Here is a 27,946-nt window from a genome sequence, read left to right as displayed (position 1 = left end):
ACAAGAGCGACTTAGAGGAGGAAAGGTTTACTTTGGCTTACAATTTCATGGTTGGCCAATTCCATTGCTTTGGCCTGAGATAAGGCAGAGCATCATGGCAGAAGTGTGGGGCAGAACAAAGCTGCTCAGGTCATGGAAACCAGTGAGAGAGAGGGAGAAAGAAAGGAGCCAGGGACAAATACAGTCCTGAAAGGCATGTCCCCATGACGTACAGCGTTTTACTAGGTCCCATCTCCCACACATTTCACCACCTCCCAAAAGTTAATTCAAACTGTGAATCCTTCAATGGATTGCTGCATTGGGACAAACCCATGAGACTTTGGGATGGGGGTGGGGACCCATGCCAGATCAAAATAATAACAAAAACAAAACTTCTGAATTATCCTGAATCTGTCTTTCATAAAGGTCAGACTCTAATTTTTTTCAGAAGCCATAAAGTGATATTTTAGAGATTATTTCTGATTAAAAAGTGTGCTATTCTAGATGACCCTGAAGAGTCCATAACATTCTGTGAAATACAAATATGCTTTATTAAAATTAACTCTAAATTTGTATAAGTTTCCTGAATCAGAAATAAGTGGTTGATAATTTTTCCTTTTTGGTCTAGAGATCCTGAGTAGGGTTTTAAAAATCTCAAAGCTTTTTTAATTAAAAATTTACAGATTCACAAAAATTATCAAAACAGTGTAAATGGGTCTAGTGTACTCCTCATTCAGTTTCCCCCATGGCTAGATCTTAGGCAATCAGTAAAATATCAAAGCCGTAGGTACTGTTCTGGTTTGGATATGAGGTATCTCCTAAGAGTCTCCTGAATTAATGCAGGAATAGTCAGAGGTGAAATGATTAGATTATGACAAAGATATCCTAATCAGTTCATCCTAGTTTGAATGGCCAAATGGAATAGTGGGGCATGGCAGGAGGCTGTGGGTCACCAGGGGCATGGCAGTGCAAGGGTTCATCTTCCTTGATGCCCCTTTCTCCTTCCCTCTCTCTGCTTCCTGGCTTCCATGAATGGAGCAGTGTTCCTTCACTATACCCTTCCACCATGATGTTTTGCCTTACTTTGGGCCCAGAGCAATGGCTCAGCCAACAATGGACTAAACCTCTGAAACCATGAACCAAAATAAACTCTTCCTCTACGTCGTTCTTGTTGAGAGTGTAGAAACAGTGTATGATCTTTCAAGCTTGGAGTTTTCAATTCAGCACAATGCCCTTGTGATCCATCCAAGTTGTTGCATGTATCAATCAATCACTTGTATCTTGGGCTGGGATTTTGGCTCAGTGGTGGAGCACTTGCCTTGCTGGGTGAGGCACTGGGTTCGATCTTCAGGACCACATAAAAACAAATAAAGGTTAAGTTCTTTTTTTTAAAAAAAGTAGCTTGTATATTTTTCTTGTTGAGTAGTAGTCCATGGTAGGAATGTTCCATAATTGTTCAACCATTCCTCTACATCTTGGTTGTGTTTAATTTTTAAGAGTTATAAATAAAGCTGCTGTGAATAATCACGCACAGGTTTTCATGTGGGCATGTTTTTTTTTTCCCCTCTGGAATAAATGCCCTAGAGTGCAATTGCCAGGTCATATGGGAAGTGCATGTTTAGTTTTTTAAAGAAACTACCAAATGATTTTTCAGAGTAGTTGTACCATTTTACAAGGAACAGTAATTTTTAAGAGGGTCAACTCAAGATTCCCTTTTAAGCTGGGAGGGGCTGAAACACTACATTCCTGGAACAACTTACTGGATCCTTTTTCTCTAAGGCATTTGGTGGCCAAATCATCCCCCTTCCTGTTTTTCTTTTTTTCCTCCTAGTGCAATAGGATTGTTCCTAATGAATGGTGGGAAAAAAGATTGACTAATTACTACCACGAGCAACATTCTTAACTTTGTGTTCATCAGAGAAAAGTGAATTTATCGTCTTAAGAAAACAGACATTTCCCTGGTAAGATCTGCCTGCAGATAACTGGAAGCCTCCAAATCTTTCAGTGTTCTAGTCTCTCTTTTCTCAGTTAGCCTATCCACACCCAGCATCTCTGTTTGTCATTTTGATTTTTCTATTTGCACCAGGATTTGTTTAAATACTATCTCAATGAATGGAGAGTCTCCAACTACTTTGGTTTAACACTTACCCCTAGCTCCTGACTTCTGCCAAAATACTATCTTTTCACTGAGATCAAATCATGGCTTACATGTTCATTTTGTTCAAGTCTCAGCCCAAATGGCGGGAGTAGGGGGGGTTCCTCTTCTGTGGGGGGTCTTCTCTGACCTTTTCACCCCAGCATCATTCATTCTTTGTGCTATTACTTAGCTTTACTTGTCTTCATAGCACATACAGTCACCTGACACTGTATGTGTCTATTTGTTGTGATAGAGGTCTCACCTAGCTAGGATGTAAACTACCTTAGCCCAGGGACACTTTGTGGTTCAGTGCTATTTTCAGAGGCCCTAGATGGGGCCTGGCATATTGTAGATACTCAGTAAGTAGGTGATAGATGAAAAAGTCAACAGAAATTTCACAATAGTTTCTTAACTGACTTTGTTGTGTGTGAACACTTGCTTACCTGTACAGTTTATCTTTCACTCAAGAAACTAAGAAACTAAAGCTATCTTCAAAAAACATAGATTGAATTAGCTCACTCTCTTTCAAATCCTTAAATGGTCCTTCATTTTTTTTTTTTTTTTTTTGTGAAGCCCAGACTTATTTAGGATAGGAAATATAGCAAATAAACTCTTCAAAATTTATCTGTAAGAAGATTTTCTAGAATCATGCATGAGTTTTTTTTTCTCCCAACATATAGTTCAGCCTCACAAATTCTTTTACTTTTCCTGACCAGTCCACACAATATCATGTCAAGTATGTTAAACAGAAATTATGGGAGGCCATTGTTCTGGATGGAGCGCCTGCATTTGGTCCAAGCAACTAGATCAAACCCAAATGCTAAAAGCCACATAATCCAACCAAAATTCGAAAGGAGCAGATCTCGAAACAGACAAATTTTTTCCTGAAAATGGGAGGTTCCAGTCTACCTAAATCTGGTCTACATGGTAAGGAAGTCCCCTCTGCTTTAACCCTTATACTGAAGTAACCTGAGGTAACCTGATGTTAACCAATCTGTTGTTTCTTCTGTTGTCTTTCTGTTTCCTTGTTCCCTTACAAATCCCTTGCTCTACTATGGCCAGATGGGAGTATCATTCTACTTTATAGAAGGGAGGCTGCCCCCATTAATGAATCACAAATAAAGCATGACTGAATTACTTTCGACAAGTTATTTCAGTCTCTTCTCCTTGTTCTCCTTCTCATACACTTTCATCATAGAAGTCAAAAGAGTTGTGTTCATTTTCTTCCAATGTGTGTAGGAATTTCAAGTTATAATTTTCATTTGTTTTATGATAACCTTATTTTTTTCTGACAAGATGTCTCCTATTCTTTCTTAGGGTTTCTTGGTTCCAATGCTCTGTTTATACATATATGAACATATTGTTTTCTCCACACTACTCATTAGTTAAAGATTTCTGTGGTGTGAGGAAGGACATAGGATAGTTCTCCGGACACCTCTTCTGGTGATGAGAAATGAGCTATTTCTTTACAATAGGGCCTTGCTGGGCCTCTCACCTCCCCTGGCTCTCACAAGAGTGAGATTCCTGACAGCTTTAAGCTTCCCCAGCTATGACTAAGGAGGAGCCCAGGTGTGGCCTTCTTTCCTTTCCCTTTTCAGAAACGTTTTTAATCTAGTCACCTCAGATCCCCCCTGAGCCCTTCCTATGCTGCCCCCCGCCCCCCTCCACACCTGTCTTCTCCTGTTATTGCTTTCTCTTCCATTTCAGTATTGCTCATGGCCTTCCCCACGGAGGCCGGACCATACATTTTAGGAGTGAGTGTCAGCTGTCAGTCTGAGATTGGCACAACCAGCTCCCTCGGTTTCCCACTCCTCCCAAGACCATGACTGTACCAATGTGGCTTCTTAGGTCCACTTCTCAAATCTAGCCCTTTGATCACACCTAATGTAACGGGCATGTTTGCAGTGTCCTTTTGCTGAGGATGTACTTTCTGTTGTGGTTGGTATTGTTGTTATCCTGATTTCTCTGTAAAATTTTTAGAAAGAGGAATGAGAAGATCAAAACTAGGCTGTTGTCACATTCTTACCCAGTTTATCTAAATTAAAGTTCTATGATTTAGTCTAAGATTCATGTCTTTCCTTATTAATTTGGGATTAATACATTCTTTCTCATATAAGATGAAAGTAGTTAGGGAGACCAAAGTTTTATAATGTTTTTTAATGCTCTGAATTGGAAAAATTAAACCTAAGAATTTTGTGGTTATCCCTAAATTTTTTTGAAATGTTTCCAATGTCTAAAACATTAAAGTCCAGAAGCTACTATCTGTCTATCTAGTATTTAATTTTCTATCTCTATACCTACTGCTCTGGTTTGGATGTAAGGTGCTCCCCCAACGCCCCCCGCCAAAGCTCCTGTTTTAATGCAGAAATAATCAGAGGTGAAATTATTAGATTACGAGAACTATAACCTCTAGTTCAAATGAACTGACTGCGTGGTAACTGTAGGCAGGTGGGGTGTGGCCACGAGCTGACTATGATATGTTATCATTTGGGCCCTGAGCAATGCAGTCAGCCAACTGTGAGCCAAAATAAATTTTTTCCCTCTAAGTAAGGTATTTTGATTATGATGATACAAAAGCTGACTAAAACACCAATATGCCTGCCTACCTGTCTACCTACATCAATATGTGTACTTCAGTCAATATTTACCATGTTCTAGGCACTCATCCAACACACCAAAGGAATATAGGAATTACAAAATTCCATTTGGAGGCTTTAAGGAACTTAAAAGCCAGGAAGATCATAATCTATTATTAGCAGACTAGTCTATAAGGACCAGATCTATGTAACATGCTATAGCAAAGCAGAAAGAAAGTAGCTATTATCTCTAGATAAATGCAAAAGACTAAAACCACATTAACTTAAAAAGCATGTGGCATGGTCAGAAAAAGTAGGTGAACCAGAGAGGCTTGAAGGTGGAGGAGTCATCCATAGTGCCAAAAAGATAAATTGAGGGGAGTTTAATTACTACTCAAAACAAGTCTGAGCTTTAATAAAGCCCCCACCTAAATGGGGGCCAGGGGTAAAGAATTACTGCATGTAACAGCATAATTTGGTTATCAGTAATTTTCTTATATTCATCAGCAACATTAGACCATAAGAGATTGAAAAGCCTTCATTTATAGTAGCTACAAAAAAAAGAGAGATGAAATATATAGGAAAAAATTTAATTAGAAATGAGAAAAACATGAAAGGAAAACTTCCAAATATTCCTGAAGGAAATGAAAGATTTGAACCTTTGAGAAGTCAAACACTGTGTTTGGATAAAAGCCAAAAGTGCAATAGCTTTCAAAGTTATGCAAGTTCTCCTTGGGAAATTTGTTGTATAACTGTGATTTGTGCATCTGTGAAGTAATTCAAGTACATTTATTCATTGAGATATTTTAATAGCAAGAAATTAGAATCAATCTAAATAAAAGATGGAAGGATGTATTAAGAGCTGAGATGAGAGAATAGGAGTTTAAAATTAATTTAGGGAAAAAATTTCCAAGAGACACAATTGAAAAGGAAGGGCAATTATTTTAAAATATTTTCATAAAATATTAGATATTTTCATAAAACTAAATTTGTGGACTCTAATTTTATTTTATGTTTGGAATAAGCAAAGTATTGATTCACTCTCACTTGACTCTCATTTCCCTCTGGTCATTGTCTTTACCTTATTATTATTTTGTTACCAGGGATTGAGCCCAGAGGCACTTAACCACTGAACCACATCCCCAGTCCTTTAAAAATTTTTTAAAAATTTTGAAACATGGTCTCATTAAGTTGCTTCGGGCTTCCTTAAGTTGCTGAAGCTGGCTTTGAACTTGTGATCCTCCTGCTTCAGCCTCCTGAGTCGCTGGGATTACTGGCATGTGTTGCTGTGCTAGGCTACCTCTTTATTATTACCTATTCTTCATGTGCTACCCTGATTCTCCATCAAGAATATAAGCATATCCACACAGTATCTGGCTTATGGACATGTTTAAACCCAAATATTTCTTTAAATGAATGATTTTTAAAGACCAAATTTTTTTTTCTTTTTTTTTTACTCCCATTTTTACCCCATATACAGATTGCAGAATCACATCAGTTACACATCCATTGATTTACATATTGCCATACTAGTGTCTGTTGTATTCTGCTGGCTTTCCTATCCTCTACTATCCCCCCTCCCCTCCCCTCCCCTCCCCTCTTCTCTCTCTACCCCCTCTACTGTCATTCATTTCTCCCCCTTGTATTATTTTCCCCTTCCCCCTCACTTCCTCTTGTATGTAATTTTGTATAACCCTGAGGGTCTCCTTCCATTTCCATGCAATTTCCCTTCTCTCTCCCTTTCCCTCCCACCTCTCATCCCAGTTTAATGTTAATCTTCTTCTCATGCTCTTTGTCCCTACTCTGTTCTTAGTTACTCTCCTTATATCAAAGAAGACATTTGGCATTTGTTTTTTAGGGATTGGCTAGCTTCACTTAGCATAATCTGCTCTAATGCCATCCATTTCCCTGCAAATTCTATGATTTTGTCATTTTTTAAAGCAGAGTAATACTCCATTGTGTATAAATGCCACATTTTTTTTTTTTTTATCCATTCGTCTATTGAAGGGCATCTAGTTTGGTTCCACAGTCTTGCTATTGTGAATTGTGCTGCTATGAACATTGATGTAGCAGTGTCCCTGTAGCATGCTCTTTTTAGGTCTTTAGGGAATAGACCGAGAAGGGGAATAGCTGGGTCAAATGGTGGTTCCATTCCCAGCTTTCCAAGAAATCTCCATACTGCTTTCCAAATTGGCTGCACCAATTTGCAGTCCCACCAGCAATGTACAAGTGTACCCTTTTCCCCACATCCTCGCCAGCACTTGTTGTTGTTTGACTTCATAATGGCTGCCAATCTTACTGGAGTGAGATGGTATCTTAGGGTGGTTTTGATTTGCATTTCTCTGACTGGATATTAGACCCTTATCAGACATATGCTTGGGAAATTTTCCCTCTCATTTTAAGTGTTGTCTTTCTCAGTAATAGTGAATAAAAGTAGCAACAGTAGCATTGTTGTTTCATTCCTGATTTTAGGGAGAATATTTTCAGTCTTTAACTAATGTATATAATATTACATATGAATTTTTCACCAATGCCCTTTATAGTGTTAAGAAACTTTCCTATGATTCCTACTTCACTGAGTGTAGAGTCATGATATGGTATTGGATTGTATCAAATTCTTTTTCTGTTTGAACTGAAATGATACGTGTTATTTCTATCCATTTGAGTATTTGGGGCCATGATATTGCATTTCTGCGATAAACCCTATTGGGTCATGATGTATAATACTCATAACATGTTACTGGGTTAAATTGCTAGTATTTTTGTTGAGAATATATTCTTCTTTCTCCAGTAAAATAGAACAACATTATTTTTCATATCCTGTTTTTCCAAATTTACTTTCTTTATGGTTTTCATCTCAAGTTTTAAGACCTTATGAGATTAGTGAAAATACACTTGAAAGCTCCCATCCTGGCACACACGAGGCATTCCAAAAGCATTGCGTTCTTTTTCCCTTTTTCCTTCTCTCACCAAAATGCTATTGATAAGAAATCCACGTCAAGGTGAGCTTGGGCAACTCAGCAAGACCCTGTCTCAAAACAAAACAACAACAACAAAAAATAATAAGGGCTGGGGATATAGCTCAGTGGTAAAATACTCTTGGGTTCAGTCCCCATTACCACATAAATAAATAAATAAATAAATAAACAAACAAACAAACAAACAAATAATTTTATAGTGTTCATTTGTATTATGAGGTTACTTCTGCTTGTCTCTTAGACCCTCTCTTTGTCCCTCTTTCTTTGTCTCTGCCATTTCCTGGCTTAATTTTGAGAAGAAAGCAAATTTTCAGGTAAAGAACATATCTGCTGCTGGTGAGAATTGTAAATATGTACATTGCTCACTTTTGAAATTCTAACTGGCTCTTTAACACTAATCTCTCTAAGATGCTGTAAGACAAATTCCAAAAACCTACTTATTTTGAATAAAAAAACTTTCTCCAAAGCCTTAACTTTCCTGAATCGATTTTGTAAATGTTTTATTTCTACATTACCACTTATTTTAAAAGTCTCTGATACCCTGTGATTAAGAAAAATTCTTCACATAATTGCTTCTGATCCTTTATTTTACTGTACTCTGAATATCACATTAGATTTCATATACTATGGTGTGTAATATAAACTTATTTATAGATGAGTGGGTCCTATTGTCATGTTTTAGACAATAATTCAGTGTTATTATGATTTCCATAAGAAAAGGGCTTGACATCCAATGATCTTATAAGAAATTATAGACATGGTAATAAAAAAATTGCTTTCTTAGGTGGAAAAATATATACGTTGAAGAGTATGAGTATGACTTAAAATAGAAGAGGTAAAAAACTAAATTGATAGATGGATTTTGAATACTTATTTGAACAAATCAACTGTAAAATGTATTTGGGGGACATTAGATAACTTTATATATGGACTAGACACTAATTGATAATAATACATTTTTAACTTGATTAGGTACTGTAATAGTATTACTGCTATGATAGATTCTTGCTAAGTTTCTAAGGCTGATGTGGAACTCTCAATCCTCTTGCCTCAGACTCCAGAGTCACTGGGATTATAGGCATGTGCCACTACACCTGGCTAATTTTACATATTTTTAGAAGCGTTATTATGGTGGAGTGAAATTGGATAAGCATTTGGTTTATTTTGATATGTTAAATTTGTGTTGGAAGTTGAACATATAGATGAAGTTATACAGAAAAAAGTTAAAAAGATGGAATGAAAGGTGGAGTTAGGATTGAACAGCATACCACAGTGATGCAGCCACATCAATGGTTATAGCAGCTCAACTCACAATAGCTGAACTATGGAATAAACCTAGGTGTCCTTCAACAGATGAATGGATAAAGAAAATATATACACAATGGAATATTACTCAGCCTTAAAGAAGAATGAAATTATGACATTTGCCAGTAAATGGATGGAGCTAGAGAATATCATGCTGAGTGAAATAAGCCAATCCCCCAAACCTAAGACTGAATGTTTTCTCCAATATGTGGATGCTGATTCACGATAAGTGGGGTGGCTAGGGAAGAATAGAGGTACTTTGGATCAGGCAGAGTGGAGTGAAGGGAGGTGAGCGGGTATGGGGATAGGAAGGATAGTAGAATGAATCAGACATTATTACCCTATGTACATATATGACTACATGACCAGTGTGATTCTACATCATGTATAACCAGAAGAATGAGAAGTTATGCTCTATTTATGTCTGTTGTGTCAAAGTGCATTCTACTGTCATGTATAACTAATTAGAACAAATCAAAAAACTTGAAGAAGTTAGGATTGAAAATTTGAAAGGCAGAGATTGTGGTTGCAATAGGGTATAGAATATCCAAGAAGGACAGAAAATCCATGCAAGACACTAAATGAAAAGTTCCAAATCAGAATAGCTAGAGGATGGGAAGTGTGAAATCTAGCCCTTGAAGAGGTAGAAACAGAAGAAAAATTGCAATAATCAGCAGAAGTAGGGATTTCAGAAGGTATTGCATTAAAGAGATGTGAACAATAGCAGGGCTGATGAGAAGGTTTTAGAAACAACCATTGAATCTAGCATTTACAAGATTATTATTGATTCTTAAGGGAGAAAGATTTAAGATATGAGTTAGTGATTATAAGCTTGGTTTTCCCTAAGGAATTTTGCCAGTGGATTGTAAATAGAAGTGGGTTGCATGCTTAAGATATATTTTTTTAATTTGGACTTTTTTTTGGCAGTTCTAGGGATTGAACCAGGAATGTTCTACCACTGAGCTACATTCCCAACCCTTTTAAGACAGTGTCTTGCTAAGTTGCTAAGGCTGGCATCAAACTTGTGGTCCTCCTGCCTCATCCTCCTAAGTAGCTGAGATTACAGACTTTTTTTTTTTTTTAAGATGTCTGAGTAAAAAGAGAGAGGACCTTCAGAGAGGAGAATAATGATGATGCTAGAAAAGATTATAGAATCAAGAGTACAGAACAAGAAACTTTTTCAACAAGGAGAAGGAGAATATGCAAAGGTTGCTTTAGGTTGCAAGCTGAACTGTTTACTTTGGAATGATTTTTTTCTTCTGAGTAGAAATGATAAGAAGCTAAGAAGTTCTTTTTTTCTTTTTTTTAATTTTTATTTTTTATTAGTTTTTAGAGACAATACAATGATCTTGACATATCATACATTTGATTCAAATGGGGTATGAATTCTCATTTTTCCACGTGTACAGATTGCAGGATCACATTGGTTATACAGCCACGTATATTAGAAGTTCTTATGAAAAAGAGGGAAGGTCATCTCAACAGTTGTTAATGGTTTAAAATCTGCTTCACTTTCCTTGGAGATGGGTAGGAGGGATTCTGAGCTTTCATTTATTATGTGATTGGCATGGATTACAAAACTGCTACTTATTAGAGCTGGGGTTAAGTGTGAAGCTAAGGCTGGGTGTGAGAGTTACACACCAGTGAGGTTTTACTCTTGTTCTTTTTTTTTCTTTTCTTTCCTTTTTACTTTTCAGCTTTTTCACTGAGGTACAATTAACGCTCTTATAAAGTCACTCACTGTACAGTTAGATGATTCTTAGCCAACTCATATAGCTGTTCAACCATCATTGCAATCTGGTTCTAGGTCATTCTTGTCATTCTGCATTCACATGCAGACTGCCACAGAGCAGCTTTTTATCAGTATATATTTGCTTTTTAAAAATTTTTTAGTTGTAGATGGACACAATATCTTTATTTTACTCATTTATTTTTATGTGTTGCCGAGGATCAAAGCCAGCGCCTCATGCGTGCTAGGCAAGCACTCTACCACTGAGCCACAACTCCAGCACTGCCGCAGTCCGGCTGGCTGCAGCAAAATAACCGGGGGGTGACGAATAACTTGTGTACGTTGATACAGCAGGAGTAGGAGCCGTTTATTATTGGACAGGAGCAGTATTTATACATTCCACACAGCTTATCTAATTAGCATAAACTAGATACATCAGTCAACCAATAAGGAATCTCCACACTTAATGGCTCGCTTTTGTTACTTCTCAAACCACTCCCTCTGGCATTTTGCCAGGCACCATCCAGACTTGTTTACGAACTCTAACATTCCCCTGGCAAAATGCCAGGTGTTATTTTGACTTGTTTACAGACTCTAACACAGCACCATATATATTTGTTTTTAAAATATATTTCATACAACTGGTATCATAAAGCATGTCACCTTTCCTATCTAGCTTCTTTCCTTGCCCTGTGGTTCGTGTTCAGTGTGATAGCATGTGCCGGGAGTTGCATCCTATCTATGCTGAATAGTATTCTATCACAGGAACCAACATTTTGTTTATCCATTTATACCAGCAATATATGAGTGTGTTCATGTCATAGAAACTGGGACACTCTTCAGGATAAACTAATAGATGATTTAATTGTGAAATGCATTCATAATTTCTCTTTTAGATGACCTATGATTTTACTCTTATGCAATAGTCAAGATGTTCTCACCCACATATGGGAACTGTATCATAAACATTTTTTCTAAGTCCATGGAATTCTTGAATAAGAACCTTATTAGCCCATAATTGAAGTACTCCTAGAGTTTTTTTAGAGTATAAAAGATCCTGAATTATGAGGCTTTGACATGCCTAATACTTCCTCCTGGAAGTGAGGATTAGTTGTTATTAGCTAAAAGAAACCAATTAAAATGATGAAGATGTGATTAGAACTATTAACTGTATTTTACTGTTTACAAACTTTATTAATCAGTCAATTCTTTCAACAGTTGAGCTGCTGTAAGATGAAAAATGTTATAACATCCATTATAGGAAATGAAACAGATTAAGAGAGGTTAAGAGCTGAAATCTGACAGACCTGAAACTCAAGTTCAAGTGACCTGGTGCTGGCTCTTTATATTTCACCCAAACTCTACTGTCTTATTAATACCGTTATGTTAAGTCTTCCATAACATCCTCCCAATCCCCATGTGCTCTCCACTGTGTGAGGTAGTGTGTGAGTTTGTGTCTCTCTCTGTGTGTTAATGTCAATAAAAGAGAATAGTATATCCCAAACTAGAGGAGACCATCTATATCATTTGTGGGGTCCAGAGCCAAATGAAACTGTGGGGCATCTTGTTAAAAATTATTAAGAATTTCAGGCTGGGGATGTAGGTCAGTGAAAGAACTGTTTTCTACATTCATGAGGAAATCCTCAGAACTGCAGAAAAAATATTGTTAAGAATTTCAGCCTAAAAACAGCATATGACAGGGACACAGCCACATCAATGTTTATAGCAGCACAATTCACAATAGCTAAACTGTGGAGCCAACCTAGATGTCCTTTAGTGGATGAATGGATTAAAAAAAAATGTGGCATTTATACACAACATAATATTACTCAGCAATAAAAAAGAATAAGATCATAGCATTTTCAGGGAAATGGATGGCATTAGAGAAGATTATGCTAAGTGAAGTTAGCCAATCCCAAAAAAACAAATGCCGAATGTCTTCTCTGATATAAGGGGGTGACTCAAAATGGGGTTGGGAGGGAGAGCGAGGGAGGAAGATTATCTCTAGATAGGGAATAGGGGTGGGAGGGGAAGGAAGGGAGAAGGGGAATAGCAAGGATAGTGGAAGGAGACAATCATCATTATACAAAATATATGTATGAAGATGTGAATTTGATGTCAACATGCATTATATATAATCAGAGATATGATAAATCATGGTATAATGGTGTATTAAGAATTGTAATGCAAAATAAATAAATAAATAGAATTTCAAGATGGTGACAGCAGAACCTTGAACCAATACAGGACCTTGTAAGCTTAGTGTCCTCTTGGATGGCACAGGTTGGTCATGAAATGGACAGTGAACATGTGAAAGAATGTCCTGTTCATGCAACTACACGTAAGGCAGGAGTGTCAGATGTTGTGGAGGTAGAAAGAGAGACTGAGTGGAAGGGTGGGGGTAATAATGAATAGAAACCAGACTAGTAAGATTTTTATGTTCTGTGCTAATTTCTTTCAATTTATCCCAAAGGCAGAGAAAGCCACTGAATAATTGTAACTGAAAGAATTGCAACCAGATTTACATTTCGGAAAAATCAACCAGGCATAAATTTCAAGGATGGATTTTAAAAGTTAAACTAAAAGAAAGAAGACCAGCTGAGAGGAAAGAGCAACAACACAGGTTAGAAGAGGTGAGAGCCTTGGGTGGTAGGATTTGAAATGCAGTGGGGTGGTGGGAGAGGGAGCGACTCCTTGGATGCCCTGAACAACCACTCTGCTCGGGCATCTCCTTGTGCCTCAGTTTGGAAATTCCCTCCAGGAAGTTTACTGAGGATTTATTATTAAGCTCACATTCTACTAGGAAGCCTGGTTTTATGTTGCCGATGTCTAAAAACAGTCATTTTATATATTTTCCCCAAATTAATTTTTTTTCAATTAGAGAAGGTTAAATCCAATAACTGTTCATTATGGTTGAATGAAAAACTACTAGTGTATATTTTTAAGTTTCCTAATCCTGTAACTTCATGTAGGATAGTAGCTCTCCTGATGGGTTAGTTTTGTGACATTATGAGAGTCATTTTTGGAAAGGGGGATACTATGAAAACATTTTAAACATATTAAGGTTAGTTGTATCATGCATGGCTTCTAACTGGGAAACCATACAGCTTGGCAATGGCAGTAGAGTGTTTATTTGCCTTTGACTTAGAAGTAGGTATCAAGTGTCCTGTCACTAGTATTTTCTTTTTCTTTGAGAGGATTTTCTCTTCCTTTCTTTCATTTTTTTTTTAAATGTGAGACTTTGGTCTCTACAAAGGCATCAGTCTCTGCTTCAATAACTTCTATCCTATAATTTATATGGATTCTACAATTAATTCCTGCCCATTCATCTCTACCACTGCTAGAGATAATGACCTAGATGATTCTCATTAGAGAATGCTTAACCTTTAAATCAACCAGTCTGCATGGGTTCAACAGTTCTGTATCCTTGCACCAGTGTTTATTAGTTTATGGCAGCAAATATATCATGGCTACATATAAACTGTAATTAGATATGCCATAAAGATTAGTGTTGCTCTAAATAAATCTCTTTGCATTGCATTGCATTACATTTGGAAAACATTAATTTTCCAGATGAAAATTATTTTCCAGGAAGAAAAAAAACCTATGGCTATAATCTGGATCTCCAATTTCCATGATTCCACTACTTCTCTCTACCACACAGCATTTTGGTCTTGACTTTAACTTTAGATTTTTTTCAAGTTAAGCTTTTAGGGAGTCATTTTTTTTCTTTTTTTTTTTTAATTTTTTATTGTTGGCTGTTCAAAACATTACATAGTTCTTGATATATCATATTTCACACTTTGATTCAAGTGGGTTATGAGCTCCCATTTTTACCCCATATACAGATTGCAGAATTACATCAGTTACACATCCATTGATTTACATATTGCCATACTAGTGTCTGTTGTGTTCTGCTGCCTTTCCTATCCTCTACTATCCCCCCTCCCCTCCCCTCCCCTCCCCTCTTCTCTCTCTGCCCCCTCTACTGACATTCATTTGTCCCCCTTGTATTATTTTTCCCTTTCCCCTCACTTCCTCTTGTACGTACTTTTGTATAACTCTGAGGGACCTTCCATTTCCATGCAATTTCCCTTCTCTCTCCCTTTCCCTCCCACCTCTCATCCCTGTTTAATGTTAATCTTCTTCTCGTGCTCTTCGATCCTACTCTGTTTTTAGTTACTCTCCTTATATCAAAGAAGACATTTGGCATTTGTTTTTTAGGGATTGGCTAGCGTCACTTAGCATAATCTGCTCTAGTGCCATCGATTTCCCTGTAAATTCTATGATTTTGTCATTTTTTAATGCAGAGTAATACTCCATTGTGTATAAATGCCACATTTTTTTTATCCATTCATCTATTGAAGGACATCTAGGTTGGTTCCACAGTCTTGCTATTGTGAATTGTGCTGCTATGAACATCGATGTAGCAGTGTCCCTGTAGCATGCTCTTTTTAGGTCTTTAGGGAATAGACCGAGAAGGGGAATAGCTGGGTCAAATGGTGGCTCCATTCCCAGCTTTCCAAGAAATCTCCATACTGCTTTCCAAATTGGCTGCACCAATTTGCAGTCCCACCAGCAGTGTACAAGTGTACCCTTTTCCCCACATCCTCGCCAGCACTTGTTGTTGTTTGACTTCATAATGGCTGCCAATCTAACTGGAGTGAGATGGTATCTTAGGGTGGTTTTGATTTGCATTTCTCTGACTGCTAGAGATGGTGAGCATTTTTTCATGTACTTGTTGATTGATTGTATGTCCTCCTCTGAGAAGTGTCTGTTCAGGTCCTTGGCCCATTTGTTGATTGGGTTGTTTGTTCTCTTATTGTCTAATTTTTTGAGTTCTTTGTATACTCTGGATATTAGGGCTCTATCTGAAGTGTGAGGAGTAAAGATTTGTTCCCAGGATGTAGGCTCTCTATTTACCTCTCTTATTGTTTCTTTTGCTGAGAAAAAACTTTTTAGTTTGAGTAAGTCCCATTTGTTGATTCTAGTTATTAACTTTTGTGCTATGGGTGTCCTATTGAGGAATTTGGAGCCCGACCCCACAGTATGTAGATCATAGCCAACTTTTTCTTCTATCAGACGGCGTGTCTCTGATTTGATATCAAGCTCCTTGACCCATTTTGAATTAACTTTTGTGCATGGCGAGAGAAAGGGATTCAGTTTCATTTTGTTGCATATGGATTTCCAGTTTTCCCAGCACCATTTGTTGAAGATGCTATCCTTCCTCCATTGCATGCTTTTAGCCCCTTTATCAAATATAAGGTAGTTGTAGTTTTGTGGATTGGTTTCTGTGTCCTCTATTCTGTACCATTGGTCCACCTGCCTGTTTTGGTACCAGTACCATGCTGTTTTTGTTACTATTGCTCTGTAGTATAGTTTGAAGTCTGGTATTGCTATACCGCCTGATTCACACTTCCTGCTTAGAGTTGTTTTTGCTATTCTGGGTCGTTTATTTTTCCATATGAATTTCATGATTGCTTTCTCTATTTCTACAAGAAATGCCGTTGGGATTTTGATTGGCATTGCATTAAACCTATAGAGAACTTTTGGTAATATCGCCGTTTTGATGATGTTAGTTCTGCCTATCCATGAACAGGGTATATTTTTCCATCTTCTAAGATCTTCTTCTATTTCTCTCTTTAGGGTTCTGTAGTTTTCATTGTATAGGTCTTTCACCTCTTTTGTTAGGTTGATTCCCAAGTATTTTATTTTTTTTGAAGATATTGTGAATGGAGTGGTTGTCCTCATTTCCATTTCAGAGGATTTGTCGCTGATATACAGGAATGCCTTTGATTTATGCATGTTGATTTTATATCCTGCGACTTTGCTGAATTCATTTATTAGCTCTAATAGTTTCTTTGTAGACCCTTTTGGGTCTGCTAGGTATAGAATCATGTCATCTGCAAATAGTGATAATTTAAGTTCTTCTTTTCCTATTTTGATGCCTTTAATTTCTTTCGTCTGTCTAATTGCTCTGGCCAGTGTTTCGAGAACTATGTTGAACAGAAGTGGTGAGAGAGGGCATCCCTGTCTTGTTCCAGATTTTAGAGGGAATGCCTTCAGTTTTTCTCCATTCAGAATGATGCTAGCCTGAGGCTTAGCATAAATTGCTTTTACAATATTGAGGTATGTTCCTGTTATCCCTAGTTTTTCTAGAGTTTTGAACATAAAGGGATGCTGTACTTTGTCGAATGCTTTTTCCGCATCTATCGAGATGATCATATGGTTCTTATTTTTAAGTCTATTGATGTGGTGAATAACATTTATTGATTTCCATATATTGAACCAGCCTTGCATCCCAGGGATGAATCCTACTTGATCATGGTGCACAATTTTTTTGATATGTTTTTGTATCCGATTCGCCAGAATTTTATTGAGGATTTTTGCATCTAGGTTCATTGTCATTTTTTTTTTCTTAGCAGTTATGATGTGCTGCCAATAGATAACAATGGATGCATGAAATTATGTTGTCTAATAAATATTTAACAAATATTTGTTGCATGTCATACAGAGGTTGTCTGTGTGAATTTTTTTTTTTTATTAATTGAAAGCAAATCATTGCTTTTAGAAGCAAGTGCTTTTCTATACAATCCTAATGTGGAAAAATTTAAGTTTAAATGAAACTGATTTTGACTGGAGATGATCTAGAGCAACATGGACCTCTCCAATTAGATTGTGTCCAATGCTGGCTAAGGCACTGTATTAGTCAGGGTTCTCCTGAGAAATAGAACCAATAGAACCAATAGGATCTATCTGTCTACAAATTATATATATATACACATATATACATATGTATATATATATATATATATTTGTGTATATATAACATATATATATTTGTGTATATATAACATATATATATTTGTGTATATATAACATATATATATTTGTGTATATATAACATATATATGTATGATTCAATGTAGGGGATTAGCTAAGCAGACATTAAAGTTCTGAAAAGCATGTAAAAGAAAGTTAATACAAAATATTGCATGCATATATGAATAAGGAATTGGCTCACACAGTAATGAAGATGGCGAGTCCAAGTCTACAGAATGGTCTGGGGATACAGGGAAGACCTGATGCTGTAGTTCAAGTCCAGAGGTTGTCTGCTGGCAGAGTTCTCTCTGACCTGGGAACAATCACTATTCAGGCATTCTCCTGATTGGATAAGATTCATCCACATTATGGAGGACAAACTGCTTTTCTCAAAGTCTACCAATTTGAAAGTTAATTTCACCCCCCTCTCTCCCAAAAAAACACTCTCATAGAAGCATGCAGAATAATGTTTGACCAAGTATCTGGGCACTGTGTCTCAGCCAAATTGACAAAATTCACCTTCACAGGTATCATATTTTATATAAAATGTTGGCAAACACCATATAGCATTTATTAGCATGATAGTTGCTCACACAGAGAGAAGTACAGAGATGATTAATACACAGACGTACAGAAAGATTGATAACTTGCCCATGGTCACATAGTGAGGGGGTGACAGGATCAGTCAGTTGTGTTCATAATCATATTGCCTATATTGCCTGGTTAAGAAAAAATTGCATAGAATCTATCTTTAGTTTTTACTTCTAGGATTTCTCCATCCAAGCAAAGGGATTTCATGCCTACCACCCTTCTCTGCTCAGAGAACATGCTGGTAGGTCTACTTATTAAATATTTCTTGCCAGTGAACTTAACATATGAAAGAAACATCAATCTGGTCTCCTCTCACATATTCACCACAGTTCCCAAAACTACTTTCACAAAGGAAAATTACATTCTTTCTTTGAATTGTGTTGTGTGTGTTTTATTTTATTTTATTTTTTATTAGAGCTTTATGGTTATACATAGTAGTTAGGTTCATCCCAACAAATTCATACATGCATGAAAATTGATTTCAATTCATGATATCTACTTTTCCCTTCCCTCTTCCCTCCTGTCCTCTATACCCTCTCCCCTTCTCCTTCCTCTACACAACTTCTTTTTGCTCATTTATTAATTTGTATTTGATTGGTTCTTTTTTTAAAAAAATTTATTCTTAAGTTTTAGGTGGACACAATATCTTTATTTTACATTTATGTGGTGCTGAGGATCGAACCCAGTGTCTTGTGCATGATAGGCGAGCGCTCTACCACTGAGCCACATCCCAGCCCCTTGATTGATTCTTTATGTAATATTACCCTCCCCTCCTTCTTTCCTTTATTTTACTCTAGTTTCTGCATATGAGAGAAAACCTTCAACTTTGTGTTTCTGCATTTGGCTAATTTCATTTAGCATGATATTCTCCATTTACGGCATTTGCCAATAAATGGATGTATAGTCTCCATTTCCATCCATTTATTGGCAAATGCCATAATTTTATTCTTTTAAATTACTGAGTAGAATTCTATTGTGTGTGTGTGTATGTATATATATGTGTGTGTGTGTGTGTGTATATATATATATATATATATATATATACATATATATAGATCACAATTTATTTTAAAAAAATATTTGTTTAGTTATACATGGGCACAATATCTTTATTTTGTTTATTTATTTTTATGTGGTGCTGAGGATCAAACCCAGGGTCTCACACGTGTGAAGTGAGCGCTCTACTGCTGAGCCACAATCCCAGCCCCACACAATTTCTTAATCCATTCATCTATTAATGGGTATCTGGGTTGATTTCATAACTTAACTTTTGTGAATTGTTCTACGATAAATGGCTGTGTTACTGTAGGATGCTGATTTTAGATCATTTGGAAAAATACCCAGGAGTGGAATAGCTGGATCATATGGCAGTTCCGTTCTTAGTTTTTTGAGGAATATTCAAACTAGTTTCCAGAGTGGTTACTAGTCTGAAGTTCCACCAACACTGTACAAGTGTCTCTTTCTTCCCACAACCTTGCCAGCATTTGTATTCTTGATCACTTTCATTCTGACTGGAGTGAGATGAAATCTTAAGGTTTGATTTGCATTTCCCCATTGCTAGAAATGTTGAACATTTTTTCCATGTATTTATTGGCCTTTTGGGTTTCTTCTATTGAAAAGTTTTTGTATAGTTCTTTTGTCCATTTATTGATTGGGTTATTTGGCTTTTTGGTGTTAAGTTTCTTGAGTTCTTTGTATATTGTGGATATTAATCCCTTACTGGAGGAGTAGTGCTGGCCAAGACTATTTCCCATTCTATAGGCTCTCTAAAAGCATAAAGGCTTTTAATAATTTCTTTAGCTGTGCAGAAAATTTTTAGTTTAATAGCATCCCACTTATTGATTATTGGTTTTATCTCTTGTGCTTTGGGGATATTGTTAAAGAAGTCTGTGCCTGCATTTATATGATGGAGTGTTGACCCTGTATTCTAGCAGTTGTAAGTTTTCTCATCTAATTCCTAAGCTTTTGATCCATTTCAATTTGAGTTTTGTACAGGGTGAGAGATAGGGGTCTAATTTTATTTTTCTACACATAGCTATCCAGTTTTCCCAGCACCATTTGTTAAAAGGGCTGTTTTTTTTTTCTCCAAGATATATTTTTGACACCTTTGTCAAACATCAGACAGATATAGGTTTGTGGGTTTGTCTCTGTGTCTTCAATTCTGTTCAGTTGGTCTTCGTGTCTATTTTGGTGCCAATACCATGCTGTTACTGTTACCACAGCTCTGTAGTATAATTCCAGATCAGGTACTGTAATGCCTCTTGCTTCACTTTTCTTACTTAGTATTGCTTTGGCTATTCTGGGTCTCTTATTCTTCAAATGAATTTAAGAATTGTGTTTTTCTAATTCTTTGAAGAATGTCATTGGTATTTTGATGGGAATTACATTGAATCTGTATAGTGTTTTTGATAGTATGGTCATTTTAACCATATTAAGTATGTCTATCCAAGAACATGGGATGTCTTTCCATCTTCTCAGCTCTTTGATTTCTTTCTTCAGTGTTCTATAATTTTCATTGCAGGGCTCTTTTACCTCCTTGGTTAGGTTAATTTCCAACATTTTTTAAAGGTTATTGTGAATGGGATGGTTTTCCTGATTTCTTCCTTGACTGAATTACTGTATGAGTAAGGAAAGCTATTGATTTAAGTGTTGATCTTATATCCTACTGCTTTGCTAAATTTATTTATAAGCTCTAGAAGTCTTCTGGTGGTTTTTTTTTTTTTTTTGGATCTTCTAGCTATAGGATCATATCATTGGCAAACAGAAATAGTTTGACTTCTTTTCTTATTTGTTTGATTTCCTTTTCTTATCTGATTGCTCTGGCTAATGTTTCAAGCACTATATTGAATAGAGTGGTGAGAATGTCTTGTTCCTGAATTCAGTGTAAATGCTTTTAGTTTTTCTCCATTTAGTACGATGTTGGCTTTGGATTTATCATAAATGGCATTTATCATTTGAAGTAAGTTCCTTTAATCCCTAGCTTCTCCAGTGTTTTTGACATGAATGGGTGTTTGATTTTAGCAAAGGCCTTTTATGTATCTGTTGAGATGATCATTGTGATTTTTGTTTTCAATTCTGTTCAAGTGATGAATCACATTTCTTGATTTGAATATGTCGAACCAAACTTGCATCCCTGGAATGAAACCCATTTGTTCTTTGTGTATTATCTTCTTGAAGTGTTTTTGAATACAGTTTGATAATGGTAATGGAGGGAGACCCTCATTGTTATACAAAATTACATATAAGAGGTTGTGAGGGGAATGGGAAAATAAACAAGGAGAGAAATGAATTACAGTAGATGGGGTAGAGAGAGAAGATGGGAGGGAAGGGGAGGGGGGATAGTAGAGGATAGGAAAGGTAGCAGAATACAACAGTTACTAATAGGGCATTTTGTAAAAATGTGGATGTGTAACCCATGTGATTCTGCAATCTGTATTTGGGGTAAAATTGGGAGTTCATAACCAACTTGAATCTAATGTATGAAATATGATATGTCAAGAGCTTTGTAATGTTTTGAACAACCAATAAAAAATATTTTATTTAGGATTTTTGCATCTGTATTTATCAGGGATATTGATCTGTGGCTTTTGTTTCTTTGATGCATCTTTTTCTGGTTTTGGTGTCAGGGTTATACAAGCTTCATAAAATGTGTTCGGGTGTATTCCCTATCTTTCAATCTCATGAAACAATTTGAGAAAAACTGGCATTAGTTCTCCTGTAAAGAACTGGTAGAATTCAGCTGAGAATCCATCAGGTTCGGGGCTTGTCTTTTTTGAAAGGATTTTAATTGCCATTTTATTTTTTTACTTGATATTGGTCTGCTTAGTATTTTTATATCTTCCTGGTTCAATTTGGGCAGGTCATATATGTCTAGAAATTTGTCCATGTCTTCAAGGTTTTCCAGTTTATTATTGTATAAATTTTCAAAATAGGATCTGATAATCCTTTGGACTTCAGAGGGGCCGGTGGTGATATCTCCTTTTCACCTCTGATTTTATTGATTTGCTTCTTCTCACTTTCTTTTGATTATTTTGGCTAAGGGTTTGACAATTTTATTTATCTTTTCAAAGAATCAACTTTTTATTACATTGAAGGAATATTCCTGAACACTTTTTATGAAGCTAGTATAATCCTGACACCCAAACCAGAAAAAGTTGCATCAAAGAAAGAAAGCTACAGACCAACATACCTGTGTATTGTTTTCTTATTCTCAATTTCATTGATTTTTGGCTCTGATCTTAATTATTTTCTGCCTTCTACTGGTTTGGAGGCTAGTTTGCTAAATTTTTTTAAATATATTTTTTTAGTTATAGATAAATACAATATCTTTATTTTTATTTATTTATTTTTATGTGGTGCTGGGGATCAAACCCAGGGTCTCATGTGTGCGAGGCAAGTGCTCTACCACTGAGCTACAACCCCAGCCCTAGTTTGTTAATTTTTTAAGGCCTTGAGGTGGAACATAAATTCATTTGTTTGGAATTTTTCTTTTTTTTTATGTAGGCTCTCTGTGCTATAAATTTGCCTGTAGTATAATTTAAGATCTGATATAGTGATGCCACCTGCTTCACTCTTCTTGCTCAGGATTGCTTTAGCTATTCTGGGTCTCTTATTTTTCCAGATGAATTTCATGACTACTTTTTCTATTTCTATGAGGAATGTCATTGGGATTTTGATGGGAATTGCATTAAATCTGTATAGTGCTTTTGGTAGTATGGTTCTTTTGACAATATTAATTCTGCCTATCCAAGAACAAGGGAGATCTTTCCATCTCCTAAAGTCTTCTTTAATTTCCTTCTTTGGCATTCTGTAGTTTTTGTTGTAGACATCTTTTAACTCTTTCATTTGGTTGATTCCCAAGTATTTTATTTTTTTGAGACTATTATAAATGGGGTATTTTTCCTCATTTGCCTTTCAGAGGGTTTGACACTGATATACAGAAATGCCTTTGATTTATGGTTGTTGATTTTATTTATATCCTCCTCCTTTGCTGAATTCATTTATTAGTATTAGAAGTTTTCTAGTAGAATTTTTTGGGTATTCTATGTATATAGTCATATCATTGGCAAATAGTGCTAATTTGAGTTCTTTTCCTATTCGTATCCCTTTCTTTTGTATTATCTGTCTATTTAATCTGGCTAGTGTTTCAAGAACTATGTTAAATAGAAGTGGTGAAAGAGGGCATCCCTGTCTTGTTCCAGTTTTTAGAAATGCCTTCAATTTTCTCCATTTAAAATGATGTTGATATGGGGCTTAGCATAGACAGCTATTACGATATTGAGGTATGTTCCTGTTATCCTTAGTTTTTCTAGTGTTTTGAACATGAAGGGGTGCTGTAGTTTGTTGAATGCTTTTCTGTAACTATTGAGATGATCATATGGTTCTTATCTTTAAGTCTAATGGTGTGATGAATTACATTTATTGTTTCCTTATGTTGAAACAACCTTGTATCCCTGGGATGAACCCCATTTGATCGAGGTGCACTATCTTCTTGATAAGTTTTTGTATTCAAATTGTCAGAATTTTATTGAGAATTTTTGAATCTATGTTGATTAGAGATATTGGTCTGAAGTTTTTTTTTGCTTTGATGTGTCTTTGCCTGGTTTTGGAATCAGGGTGATATTGGCCTCACTGAATGAGTTTGGAAATGCTGCCTCTTTTTCTATTTCCTGAAATAATCTGAGTATTTGATTTACTTCTTCTTTAAAGGTCTTGTAGAACTCAGTTGTTTATCCATCTAGTCCTGGGCTTTTCTTAGATGGTAGGCTTCTGATGGCATCTTCTATATCATTGCTTGAACTTGTCTGTTTAAATTATATCATCCTGATTCAATTTGGGCAAATCATATGACTCTGAAAATTTGTCAATGCTTTGATATTCTCTATGTTATTGGAGTACAAATTTTCCAAATAATTTCTAATTATCTTCTATATTTATGCAGTGTCTGTTGTGATATTTTCTTTTTTATCATGTGTGTTAGTGATTTGAGTTTTCTCTCTCCTTCTCTTCGTTAGCATGGCTAAGGGTCTGTCAATTTTATTTATTTTTTCAAAGAACCAACTTTTTGTTCTGTCAATTTTTTCAGTTGTTTCTTTTGTTTGAATTTCATCTCTAATTTTAATTATTTCCTTTCTTCTACTGCTTTTGGTGTTGATTTTTTTTTTTTCTAGGGCTTCGATGTGTAATGTTAGGTCATTTACTTGTTGACTTTTTCTTATTTTAAGGAATGAACTTCATACAATGAACTTTCCTCTTAGTACTGCCTTCATACTATCTCAGAAATATTGATATGTTGTATAAGTGTTCTCATTTACCTCTAAGACTTTTTAAATCTCTTCTTGATGTCTTCTACAACTCATTGTTTATTCAGTAGCATATTGTTTAGTCTCCAGGTGTTGGAGTAGCTTTTATTTCTTATTTTATCATTGATTTCTAATTTTATTCCATTATGATCTGATAGATTGCAGGGTGGTATCTCTACTTTTTTGTATTTGCTAAAAGTTGCTTTGTGGTATAATATATGGTCTATTTTAGAAAAGGATTCATGTGCTGCTGAGAAGAAAGTGTATTCTCTCATTGGCGGATGAAACATTCTATATATGTCAGTTAAGTCAAAGCTATTGATTGCATTATTGAGTTCTATAGTTTCTTTGTTCAGCTTTCAAATGGCCTGCTCATGGTTTCTTACCATCTTCACTGTGTGGTCTACATTCTTTTCAAGATTATATATTTTGTCCTCATTGTCTGAGATCCTGTCTTCCAAGTGTTCTAATCTCTTGGTGATGCTTTTAATTGAACTTTTAATTTGGTTTATTGTTTCTTTGATTTCAAGGATTTCTGATTGTTTGTTTGTTTGTTTGTTTAGAACCTCTATCTCCCTATTGAAGTAATATTTTGCTTCCTGTATTTGCTTATGTAGCTCTTTTTAAAAATGATCTTTGGTGCCTGTATTTGCTCTCTTCTATCATCCTTTATTTTACATAACATTTTAATTATGTTTATCCTGAACTTCTTCTCTGTAATTTCTTCTGCTGTGGATGCCATGGATTCTAATAATGTGGTATCTTGATTTGTTTGGGGCCATTTTTTCCCTTGTCTTTTAATATTGCTCGTGTGTTTTCCCTTCTAGTACTGTAGATCTGAGGCATTATCATTTTTACCCTATAGGCTTATAGTGCCCCTGCAGGGTTATAATACCTTTCCTTTGAGGGGAAGAACAATGTTCACAGATCCCAATACATACAATAATCTTAAACCAAATAGTTGCTATTAAGATGTTTTACAGTATTAAGATGTTTTACAGTTTGGTCACAATACAGAAATAGTGAGTTCAATTATTAACTACAATATAAATAGTAGGTTTGTAAAAGGGTTTATTTTCTCTGATGGTGGACAAAGAACCAGGGGTGAGGTGTAGGATGAGATGTTGATGGGGTAGGAGGTGAATATATAGAGTTATTAGCCTTAGGAAGTGTGAAAGAGGAATCTAAAGAAGAAGGTTAATAGCAGGAGAAAAAAGAAGTGATTTTGGGGAGACAAGTAAGTGGGAAGACAGTAGAGTACATAAACAATAACACATAAATATTAAGAAAAATGCAAAAATGGGAGAAAAAAGAAGATACAACACAACAGTAATATACTATTCAGACATCTCAATCCTTGGTATCCTAATTCATGCAAAGTACACATATGTTGGGGATGTGAGGGCGGGAGAATAGAGTGGGACAAGAAAAAAAATCTCAAAGGAGGCAATAAGGATTATTTGGTTGGAGATCAGTATCTTTCCTGTTTCTATTCTCATCCAATAGGTGGGGTTGTCTGTTGTTAGCTGGTATCTCCACCCTCAGGATGGTGAAGTTTACCAGGATCAGAGGATTGGTCTTGTATTCAGGGCACCTTGAAGAGGGGTATGGCATCCCCCGGTCACTGATGGGAGATTGTACCACAGGGATCTCCTTTGAGGCCCACTTGTGTAATGTGGGCACCTATTGTTATCTCCTTATGTCACCTGTAGATCTCACAGTTCATGGTCTCTAAATTAGTCTCTAAACTGTATCTCACCCTCTGTCTATTTCCTAATTGGAGAACTTTCTCTCTGGATGGCTTGAGGGTTGTGCTTTGAGGATTGTGCACCTGTCTTAGAGAGCTGTTTTGTATTGGGCAGTCACTTTGCCGGCCCAGGGGAAAAGTTGGGAATTATGGTACCTGTCCAGCCGGTGGTGTTCCAAATTGGGACTTTCCTAACTAAAGATGGCAACAAAGGTGACCCAAGATGGAGGTGGCTGCTATCAGCGATGAGATGTCAGGCGGGGTGGGGGAGCCAGACAATGGCTTTAGGTGATGGGTTCAGAGATGAGTTCTGTGGCTTGCAGTCTTGTGGCTGTTGACTGTCTTCAGAGACTGTGTGATGCCACGAGGTGCAGGTAGGCTACTGCATGTAGGGGATTATTGTAATGGCTGTAGAATCCCAAGATGGAAGTAACTGGAGGAGCTCCACCTTGGTAGTTGGAGGTCCACATGGGAGTGGAGGTTGGTGTTCCTGCACATGGGTAGTGGCTGGGTATCTGCATGGGAGTGTTTTCTGGGATTTCTACATGGGTGGGTGGCCAGGAGCCCTGCCCAGGTGCTGATGCTTGTGGTCCCACTTGGGAAACCTGGTAGTTCTGCATGGGTGAGTAGTCAGGAGTCCTGTTCTGATGCTGAGGTCTCAGTCCCTGAGCTAGCACAGTGGCCATGATTCCTGCAGAGGAACAGCTGTGGTGAGAGACTCCTCTATCTCTCACAGAGAAGCAGTATTCCCACTACTTGAGTCCCACATCATGGAGTAACATATAGAATGCTGCCTCCCTCTGGCCTGTCATCTTGGATTGCCATTTGGGTTTTTTGCTATATTTTATCCTGTCTTGATTTTCATTTAGTGAATTATTCTCCTATTGAACTTCCTCTGTTTTGGGGCTTTGAGAATTGTTTTCATTCCTCTCTGTGAAGTTTATCTTTGAGTATTTGTAGTGCTCATGAATTATTTGTTTATTCTTGTCATGAATTGTTTTTATTTCCCCCTTGAATTTGAAACTGAGTTTTGCTGAATATAGTAACCTTGGACGACAGCTGTTTTATTTCAGGGCTTGGAATAGCTCAATCCAGCCCCCCTTGACTTTGGGGTCTGAGCAGAGGAATCTGAAATGAGCCTTATTGTTTTGCCTCTAAGTGTGACCTGATATTTCTCTCTTGTACCTTTTTTTCTTTCCTTTTTTTTCTATGTTAGGTATTTTGGTCATGAACTGTCTCAGTGGGCTTCTCATTTGGCTGGGTCTAGTTGGGGTCCTGTAAGCCTCATGTATTTGGATGTCTATCTCATTTCTGATATGAGAGATATTTTCTATAACTATTTCCTTTCGTTTGTATCTTCATGTTCTCTTCTATCTCAATGATTCTCAGACAACTTTGATTCTTTAAAGTTGTCTCGGAGTTCTTCTATATTCTAGTCATGTTCTATTATTTTTCCCCATTATTACCTTCTGTGTATTCAAGATCATCTAGCCTATATTTAATGCCTAAAGTTCTGTCTTCAAGGGCCGAGGTTTTATTTTCTATAACATGTAGTCTATTATTGATACCCTCAAATGAGTTTATAATTTGTTCATCTTGTTTTTCTAGGATATCTTCTTGGTTTCCCTTTATTATTTCTATTCCTTTATTAAAATGGACATTCATTTCCTGTAATTACTCTTTTAATTTCTTCCTTAGATCTTCTTTTAGTTGATTGAACATTTTGAAAACCAGACTTTCATTACCTCATTTTGGGCTTTTGTCTACCTCACTATTAGTG

At 36.4% G+C, this 27,946-nt stretch overlaps 2 pseudogenes; one reads left to right on the top strand and one right to left on the bottom strand.

The window, feature by feature from the left end:
- Nucleotides 1–27,946, bottom strand: part of LOC114092822 (actin-related protein 2/3 complex subunit 2-like) — a 45,133-nt pseudogene that overhangs the window by 13,673 nt on the left and 3,514 nt on the right.
- Nucleotides 25,057–27,946, top strand: part of LOC114092903 (large ribosomal subunit protein eL33-like) — a 67,621-nt pseudogene continuing 64,731 nt past the window's right edge.

Source organism: Marmota flaviventris, chromosome 7, assembly GCF_047511675.1.
Source record: "Marmota flaviventris isolate mMarFla1 chromosome 7, mMarFla1.hap1, whole genome shotgun sequence".
In the NCBI taxonomy this organism is placed as follows: domain Eukaryota; kingdom Metazoa; phylum Chordata; class Mammalia; order Rodentia; family Sciuridae; genus Marmota; species Marmota flaviventris.
The sequence above is the reverse complement of the archived record's forward strand: the minus strand, read 5'-3'. Positions and strand labels throughout refer to the sequence as shown.